Source organism: Geospiza fortis, unplaced genomic scaffold (genome assembly GCF_000277835.1).
Source record: "Geospiza fortis unplaced genomic scaffold, GeoFor_1.0 scaffold672, whole genome shotgun sequence".
In the NCBI taxonomy this organism is placed as follows: domain Eukaryota; kingdom Metazoa; phylum Chordata; class Aves; order Passeriformes; family Thraupidae; genus Geospiza; species Geospiza fortis.
Genome location: NW_005055047.1, coordinates 15,247 through 25,473, shown reverse-complemented (window position 1 = coordinate 25,473; position 10,227 = coordinate 15,247). Strand labels below are relative to the sequence as shown.

At 41.0% G+C, this 10,227-nt stretch overlaps 1 long non-coding RNA gene across 1 annotated transcript; it reads right to left on the bottom strand.

Annotated features, from left to right (window-relative positions):
• Window positions 1-3,236: 3,236 nt before the first annotated feature.
• LOC115949201 lies at window positions 3,237-8,852 on the bottom strand. The gene is made up of 3 exons (XR_004082791.1): window positions 7,874-8,852; window positions 7,292-7,449; window positions 3,237-4,696 (listed from the first exon to the last, which is right to left on the bottom strand). It is a non-coding gene; the product is annotated as an uncharacterized LOC115949201 (long non-coding RNA).
• Between the last annotated feature and the right edge of the window lie 1,375 nt (window positions 8,853-10,227).

The window sequence follows — 10,227 nt, the reverse complement described above, 5'->3', positions numbered from 1 at the left end:
AGGGCTTCCTGCTTCAGCTTATCAAGGGGGGTTTTGGGCTTTTCCTGTTAAACAAGGCTATTGATTATGTGTTCTGTGCAGTTGCCAGATTTCCTGTTAAGTATACATGCATGCCTTGTGACATATAACATTCAGGCTCCTATAGTTACGTTACATATTTTGATGAACAAACATAAGTTAACTATAACAAACCTATATACATGATATTTGTCTGTTAATTGTGAGAGTCAATCATCGCAGTACTCATCTATCACAGTCTTCTTTCTGGCAAAGCCACCTGGAGCTAGCCATCATTTCAGAGCAGCAACTACCGAGCACCGCCTTTACTGAGGGACAGGCGCAGCTTTACAATTCTGGGAACAGCAATATACCTTTCACTCAGAGAGTAATAAACTGCTTTACAGGAAAACTTACGTTCCTGAACCAAAACTCAGGGCTTTGCCAAATAGCTCACCTTGCTGTGAGACTCACGACTATCCGTTTCTCCCAACTGGAAGTGCCTTCTTGCTCCTCATCCTCACCTCACACACACACCCCTGCACTGCCTTCTGTCCCTTCCCTTCCCTTCCCTTCCCTTCCCTTCCCTTCCCACACTGCTGCTCACCTCCTCCTTCTCAGGCAGAGAGCTGCGGAGCACTGTCCTGGGAAGCTTTTCAAAGCATCATTTTACCTCAAAAACCTGTGTTCTTTAGCATGGAAAAAGTGAGGACAAAATTACCACCCTCGTCAGCTTGTGCTGGGACTATCATCCCCCACGCTGAGCTGTCAGACATCTGGACGTTTTACTGCCCACTCACTTCTACCCAGTCGCCTCACTCAATTTCAGGACTTTTGAGATGTAATAGTCTACAGTTTTGGAAAACTTCTACAAAGCGTCATGGAAAAGCAGATGTGAGCTCGTGAAGACGCTTGGCTCTATCTGGCAGATGTGGGAGCTGCCACCAGCCTGACACGAACATCCTCCTGTTATAAATGATCAATCGAAAGCCAAATTATCAAAACTGCGAAGAGATTTATTTATCTTTTTCCGCGACCAAAATACAGTCCTCAAAACCACCACAGCCAAAGAGACAGTGTCAAGCCCGGGTTCAGCACTGGGTGAACCTGGATCCGACCTCTATTGCATCGGACCCCCCCTCGTTCATGAGAGCTGTTTTTAGCGGGGATGTTTTATACAGTTTATTATGCCGGAGGCGAAGGAGTCTGGGGTAAAAATATATCGGCGGGAGAAATGCGGCATTCGATACGAACGATCAGCAAGACTCAAACTTTATTGATAGGCATACATATTTATATTGGTGTTAATGAAGCTAATGCATATTGCAAAGGCGAGCTCACAATTGGTTAGTTACTTATCAGTCAACTACGCCTACTTCTGCATTCTTATGGCTATTCTATTGAAACTTTTCTTCATATTCTGGCTAAAGCCTCTCTCCCACATCCTAATGTTGCACCAAGGGCACAGTGTCCTTTGCTTTATATGGACACTGACTGCTGACTCTTATACTTGTCTATCTCTTGCTTATTCATTGGTATCATGTCGACATGGCCTTTCTCAGCTAACCAACTGTCCACAAAATCCTCTACAGTAGTCCAAGTTTCTTTTGTAACTCTGCATATTCATAGTTGGTTCTTTCACTGTGCAGAGCTGGACAATTGCCATTTCCTGGTTGATAGCCAGTGTTGATCGAATCCCGTATTCACCATTTATCTTTTTGAGGACTTCAGCTATCTTGATTGATATTATCAACAGGGCGATGATTGCTCTTAGGCGTCTTTTGATGGCTGAAGATGGCGGTGATGATCACGCTGGGTGTGTCTATTCATAAGCTAAATAAGCTGATCGTTATCTGCCTTCGGGAATTTCAGAGTTTGAATAGATGTCTGCCTCTCAGGCTGCTTGTGGTCAGAGACTCGCTTGGATTCCACAATCTTTATAAAATACATTATTTTATAGCATTAATTATTTCTAACATATATTACACTCCTATGGCTAAAGCGTCCATCTTGGGGCTATGCTTCCACACTACCTTTTGGGTACATTTTTCTGTAAGTTTCTCAAAAGTCTGACTTTTATTTACTGTGCTCCAGTACAAAAGGGACAAAAGGGAGCTAGTGTATTACTTATATACCGGCCTTGAGACACAGGTGGTGAGCCGTGAGGCCACTCCTGGTCAGGATGCTGCAGGCAGGCAGAGGAGCAAGGCCCTATTGCCTTCACATCCTCCCCAGATGAATTTTAAATACTCCCCAAATTAATTTAAAATTTCAAACGTCTTGGGCTTCTTGCCACCATCACCTCTACACAGCCCAGAGCCTTGATTATATATGACTTCACCATTTCACAGATTATTACATTTGTGGGGATGCTCAGACCAATGAGGTTAGAGGGCAACTGAGGCAGATTAAATACATTGTCGAACATTGTTAGAAACATATGGCTAAACATAAAATGGTGCGCGAGCTTCATATGTAAATCATATTTCTATCCCCTACACCACAGATCAACAACCAGTAGGGAATACAGAGTGATGAGAGCACACAGGGAGGAAAAGAGAATGTAGATTATTTGTGGAAAGCACGGTACTAATTAACTCCTTAATGAAGTAATCTCCAAGGCTATTCTTTATTCCTAGATATCCAATTCAAAGTTGTGAAAAACGCCAATCACTTGTTTTCAAAATTATAAAAGTTTAATAGTAATAAAATGGTTATAAAAATAGTAATACAATTAGAGTAATAATAATTTGGACAATTTAAATTAGGACAATATGAGACAATAAAAACAAAGAGTTACGGACATCTGGATACCTTTTTCTGGGCATCACAAGCCTGAAAAAGGACCCCCGCTAACAAAGGATTAACCCTTAAGAGCAATAACCTGTTGCATATTCATACACTTCATACATGATGCATAAATTCCATTCAAACACAGGATTCTGTCTGGTCTTCATCAACTTCTTCCTTCTAATCCTAACAGTGCCTTCAAGGCTGGAAGAAGTTAATTTCTTCTGGTAAGAAGGCAATAAATTCTTTTTCTCTGAAAGATTTAGGTGTCCTGTGGCTGCTATCTTGCTACAAGTCCTTTCTTTTAAACAAAGCATCTTACATAGCATAGTTTATATTTTAACAATTTTTATAACCTAAAACTATATTTAGCACAGTACTTAAGAGAATTACTACAGCATTACTTTCTAACACAACACATATAATATTCATTTTAATATTTGCGAAAAGCCAATCATAAAATACATGCATTTTTCACAAAAGTTGAAAAAGTTATTCTTCAAAAAAAAAACTGTAATAAGGCAGTAAAATGTCAATAGGGAAATCAAGAAGTCAGCAGATTATTAATTCGTTTATCAAAAGTTTGCATCTGTTAATTTCATTTATATAGATACATTATGATATAATTGGGGGTCAGGGAATGTAGGATAATAGAATGAGTACTAGGAGCATTAGTAAAGAAAGCTATGGAAACTGAGAGGTCTTACACAGCAGAAAAAAAAAAACCTGCTGTGTAATATTCAGACAGGACTTTAGCCTCCCTGGTGATACAAAAGGTGGGTGCTAATGTCTTCACAAACGCCTCTATGGGCGGGGGTGTTTAGGAGAAATGGGTGTTAATATCTTCAAACTGGGTCCTAATGTCTCTACTAACCTGAAGAGGTGCAAGTTAGTTACAGGACCCAGACAGTTTGACTCAGTTAACTTTAGGGTAATGGGAGAAATGGGTCCACACAAGACTATTGCAGAACCCAGACAGCCTGAACTTGCGATTTGTTTGGGGAAATTGACGATACATGTTCCAGGGGGAACATCTGGTAGGCAGTTGGGAAAAAGCTGTACCTTCCTAGAGCTTCTGCCACTGGGGAAAGAAAGAGGGCAACATGTGACCGGGAGTTTAGGATAAAAGGAGGGTGCACTCCCAAAACCTTGTGAGAGATCCCATAGGGATATGCCCCATCAGACTCTCCTTTGAATAAAGTTGCAGGACTCCTCTGTCTCTTTTATGAACACTGGCTTTTCATTGTGGCTGTTCCATACACTGGCACTCTAGTTTCCAGAGATTTATTCTCAGACATCCATTTGCCTCTTTTGGCCCATGTGCCATAGTTTAACCCCAGCCAGCAGCTCAGCTGCACACAGCTGCTTGCACCTCCCCAACAGGACAGGAGAGATAATTAGAAGGGTAAATTAAGAAAACTCATGGGCCAACATAAATGCAGTTTAATAGAGAAAGCAAAAGCCAGGCACACTTGAAAACAAAACAAGGAATAATTTGCTGCTTCCCATGGGCAGTCAGGTTTACCCATCCCTAAAACAGAAGGGCTCGATCACATGTAACAGTGACTTGCAGAAAAAAATGCCATCTTTCCAAATGTTCCCCCCCTGCCTTCCTTCTTCTTCACCCAACTTTATAGGCTAAGTATGATATGATATGATATGATATGCCATATGTTGTGGAATATCCCTGGAGTCATTTGGCGTCAGCTGTTCTGGTTGTGTCCCCTCCCAACTCCTTGTGCCTCCTCAGCCTGCTTGCTGGTGGGGTGAAGAGCAGAAAAGACCATGATTCTGAATAAACACTGAGCAGCAATAAGGAGAAAAATCTGTTTCGTCAATAGGGCTTCCAGCATAAATCCAAAACAGCCCATACCAGCTACTGTGTCTATCCCAGCCAATCCCAGCAGACCTATAACAGGTGAAAATGGATCAAAAGGAACACAAAATGTGCATGAGTCAGAGGGGATCATCATAACCACAGGGTTGCATAAAAGTTGCAGCAGGTTCAGTGGAGTGTTGGAGATTTCTGTCCAGTAACTCATTGAAGGCTGGAGTTAACCAAGCTTTCAGCAGAAGTTTCAGCAGCCAAAGGCCCTCTAAACACTGTTATTCCAAACAGAATACTTGGGCATAAAAATACTGATACTGAAGGGCCTCTAATTGCTTACTATCTGTGGCAAAGTACAAAGTCAGCTTATTCTGCAGTCAAATTACTTCAGCACATAACAGAGAAAGTCTGTTGGAAACAAAGGTGTTATGTCCCTCATCTGAGCTTTTTTATAATGGACTCAGACAGTAAGATAAGTATAGACAGATTGTATTTCTGTATATTAAATTTCCATATGTTGCTAGAAGGAGGTCAGTCAGAAGCACAAAAACCTGTGAAATTAAGGGAATGTTGTGATGTAGGGAATAATATTTTTCTCTGAAAGCTTTACTGTAATAAACTCCAAAAGAGTATAGAATATGCTCTCTAATTTTCTACATGGATTTTCAGCATGCTTAAAAAGGGACTAGAATAGTTATAACATTTAGAAATGTAATTGGTTCATTTGCACCCATGCTTAGTTTAATCTTCTGTATGTCAAATCTGAGTACACTATATACAAGTTAACTGTCATTCCAAAAATATATAAAATATTATAGGAAATTATTATTTCCTAATTTGCCATTCAGGATCACAGTGTGGGTGGATGAGAGGTAAAAATATTCACTGAGTATATATTCATATGAGCCAAGTTCAATCAAAGAGTTCAGCCACTACAGACATAAAACACTGCTAAACCTATTTGCATCAGGAGAAGGTTCAATCTAGTAACTTGAAACTGCGCACCAAATGCTCAAGAGTAATTCTGGAATAAGTATGAACAATCTGGCTGTGAACTTGGATGCCCTGCTTTCCTACCGTCCTCTTCAGCATGAGGGGAATATCTCTATTTTTCTATGGGTACCTTAGATTTGGGAAGAGCAATTCCAGAGCTAACTGCTGCCATGGGTGTGAGGATATAGTGATGCCTCAGGTTTTAGTTTTTATATTTTTCAGATTCTGTGCTGCTTTATGGGGGTATGGGCTGCTTTAGGGGGGTATGGGCTGTATGTGGGTCTGGGCTTCATATTAGGGGAGATCACAGTGTAGGTAGACAAAACAATACTTTCTCTAGCTGGAGACCCAAGGACAACTCATCCACATCTCAGGCCCAAGAGCATAAACAATGGTGGACGAAAGAGAGAAAAACAAGAAGCATAGGACTTCATGGGCTAAAGCTGTAACTGGACAGTTAGCTCCAATATGCTAATGGACCAAAACTTATAAAAGTGTTAGACCCCATGACCGGTGGCCTATTCATGGACCATTTTGGGTTCACCTGGGGTGTAGCCCTAGCTGGGCTCTTGTTCTGCCCAAGGTGTATCCATTGAGGCGTCCTAATAAATATCTACTTTATTCTTTACCTCTATTGAGTCTCTGTTCTAGGTCAGCCTTCACAAGGCACCAGTTTCTGGTGACTGCGACAGGAGGGGAAAACTGATGCCTTGTGAAGGCTGACCTAGAACAGAGACTAGACTGAGCTAAAGAATAAAGTAAGTATTTATTAAGAGACCTCAATAAATCCACCTTGGGCAGCAGAAGACCCAGCCAGAGCTACAACCTAGGTGAACCCAAAACGGTCACAAAATAGGCCACTGGTCACGGTATCTAACACTTTATAAGTTTTGGTCCATTAGCATATTGGAGCTAATTGTCCAATTACAGCTTTAGCCCATGAAGTCCCATCCTTCTTGTTTTTCTCTCTTCAGTCCACTGTTGTTTATGCTCTTGGGCCTGAAATTTGGATCGGCTGTCACTGGGTCCCCAGCTGGAGAAGGAATTGTTTTGTCTACCTAGGCTGTGAAGAGAGTTTATTATCTCCTAATATGAAGCCCAGACCCACACACGAAAGCAGCACAGAATCTGAAAAATAGAAAAGCTAAAACCTGAGGCATCAATAGAATTCACATTACCCAGTTCTCTCTACAGATATTGTCATCATGCTGTGGAAGCCAAAAAGGCAAAGGAGATGATGGCCAGTATCCATGATAGATCCTGGGACTCTAGTATTTATAATTTTTATAATATAAGTTTCAGTTACTTGGTCTCATGGGAGGCAGTTGTCCACTAGTTGGCTATTCAGTCTTGTCCATTCTCATGTCTGACTGAAAAAAGACTTCTCATAGAAGCAAAAATAATCTTGGCCTAATTAGGATAACCCAAGTCACTCCTTTTCCCTGTGATTTGAGGAAGTGCATCATTGCAGAAACTCCTCTCAAACTCCTTCTCATAAACTTTTTTCTTAAAAGTTTTCCATGTTGGAATGATGCATTGTTAACTAAACCAGTAAGAAAGAGTAGAATCTTTCCTCCTGCACTGGGAATTGTTTTCAGTCTTCACATATTCATTCTGAGCCTGGTAGTCCCTCCTGTCCTGATTGTCAAAGTTAGACACATAACTGGAGCATGACAGAGATACCTGCTCAGCCTGTGCACTCAGCTCTTCTTCCCAGACAATATACACTGAGTCTCACCCACACACAGCACTTTAGAGGTACCAGGTGTTCTCTTAGTTCCAGAAGTGTTGTCACAGATGTACTCGATCACTTTCATTGCACTCCCAGTTGGCACAGCTGTCTTAGAATAGAACATAAATGAAATTTCAATTATCTGTTTGGAATCAAATCTAGCAAGTACAGGCAATTGTTCCTGCTAGCTGTGTCCTAATCACCTCTAGATTTGAGATAACCTAACACATCAAGAATCATCATTTAACTGATCCCTAGAAAAAGTGTAACTTCAAGGAATAGTTTTGGAAAATTGATCTACATAAAATGAAGAGTTGTCACTTTATTTGAATGCAGGGAGTCTGTCGGGTAGAGGTCTCAGCACACTGTGTCCCATGCCATTATTATTTGCAATACCACACTATTAATATTGAGCATTTTCCATGTATAGAAATCCAACTGCATTGGAGCCCCAAGGAAGTTTGTTCTAATACCTGTTTTTCAAATATGGTAAATGGACATACAACCAGATAAACTTAGTTGCCTGTAATTACCTGTAATCAGTTGCTCATCAGCAAATTTTCTTTTGTACAAGTCTAGCACTTCAACAGCAGCAGCCCGGCTGTGATATCATCTCCACTGCTTTCTGCCATTGCTGCCAGGCAGATAATGACCACATTGCATTTTCATTCATTCTGTAGTTCCAGTTAGTATAATCAGACAGAGCCTCAGGAACATTGCTTGAAGATTTCTTCATCACTACAGTGCTTGGTTTTTTATGGTGCAGTAGTTACCTTGACTCAGGCAGCATTCCTCACTGGAGAGGAATGTATATAGATAGTGACACATCAGTATTTTCCACAAACACTTCATTTGGATTGGCTTATCTTTTTATTTAATGTCTCATCTGTCACGCATGACTAATTGTTTATTTACATAGAAATCTAGGGAAAGAAATAGTACTGATGAAAAAGCATGCATGATAGATTGGGTTTTTTAAGTGCAGTGAGAAACTAAGAAAATCAAGGTTTGGGTTATGCACTGGGTTCGATTGGAAGAAAGTTAGTTTCCTTCACAGTGGCTGGTATGGGGCTGTGTTTTGGATTTTGATGAACGTAGCAATGGTAAAAAAGATGTTTTTGTTATTGCTGAGCAGGGCTTACACAAAGCCAAGGCCTTTTCTTCTTTTCATACTGCCTCGCTGGCAAGGAAGCTGGGGGTGCATTGGAAGCTGGGAGGAGACACAGCCAGGACAAGTGACTCCAACTGACCAAAGGGAAATTCTAGGCCATATGGCATCATACTTAGTATATAGAGTGGAGAAGGAAGAAGCAAGAAGGAGGAAACCAGGCAGACATTTGGAGTGATGGTGTTTGCTCTCCTAGAGACGGCTGAACACCTGCCTGCCCATGGGAAAAAATGAATTCCTTGTTTTTCTTTGCTTTTGCTTTCTCTAATAAATTGTCATTATCTCAACCCACAAGTTTTCCTACTTTTACGTTTCCAATTTGATTCTCTCCCTGATCTTGCTTGTGGGGGCGTGAGTGAGTGGCTACATAGTGCTTGATTGTTGTCTGGGGCTTAAACCATGACAGGTACAAAACCTTTTGCCTGAAGTACAGGCATCCATAAGCTGCGTGGACAAAAACTGAGTTACAATTCTGCCTTTTTGCCTTTTTTCTAGGAGCAGCCCTTGACACCTTGAAGGTCATTCCAAGCACATGGCTCGTCTCTGCCAAACTATATTGTCTTCCCTGGAGTTTGTGCAGACAGCTTTTCCCAGCACAGGAGGCTGAGGCCAGCGCCCAGATCTTTCTTACCACACCAAGCATGGTACTTGCTGTACAAGCTTCCTGCAGAATGGCTGAAATTCCAGCATTCGTGATGTTACAGCCCTGGACTTCCCTTGAGGTAGCTTGTCATTCTTGCTTAAATATACTGGTAATGTCATAATTCAAACTAGAATGAGGCAGAATATTTTTCAAATTCTTGAATGGATTTGAATATATGCAATGTCTAAAGCCAAAGGCTGCTACAGCACATTCATGGAAATTATGTGGAGCTTATGTAAAAAAAACAAACCACAATAAATCTAGCCATTGCTCACTGTTTGGCAGTTTCTTGGCCATGAGTCCAGGAAACACTCTAGTGACATGTCATAATTTCATTATGTCTGTTCTTATCACATGTGTCAGTGAGATTAAAAGCAGCAGAAGAAGCAGAGACACACAGACTCTAAAGAAGTATTTCACAGGGAAGCGAATTCATGGAAACTTGATGGTTTAACATATGAAATGCATGCTTACTGCTGTGTTTACAGCAGTGAGGTGATGTCAACATTTTAATGAGGCCATGTTTAACTACCATCTTAGCTCTGTATTAGCAGAATAGCTGTTCTTCAGAGAGGGGTTAGACACACTCTTCCTTTGTTCTGCCAATCACAGTTTGCCTAACCATAACTGAGGACAGAGATACTACTTGGCAAATGCAAAGCTGCTCAGAGAGCAAGCAGCATATACTGAACACAGAGATTGCAGTCAGCTTGTAAAGTGGAAGTGGGGAAAGGTTGGTAATGATCTTGTCCTTGCACAAAGGTTAGTGGGAGCTGTGGGCAGCTTCCCCAGAAAGACATCCACAGTCCAGAAAAACTGGTCTAGTCCAAAAGCAAGAGACTTACTTCTCATAAGCCAGAGTATTAGAGTATTTATCCTTGGAGAAATTAGCCTTCACAGAAGTCATAACAAAGGACCCAAGCAAGAAGAAAAATAAAAAATATTAAACCACGTTTCCATTCATTTTGGTGGCAAGAACTTGTCAAAGGGTGAGCATTTTCATTGAACCAATGACTGCTCTTATGCCTCCTAGATCCAGTGACATGGAATCATGTACATATTCATTTTTATAATAG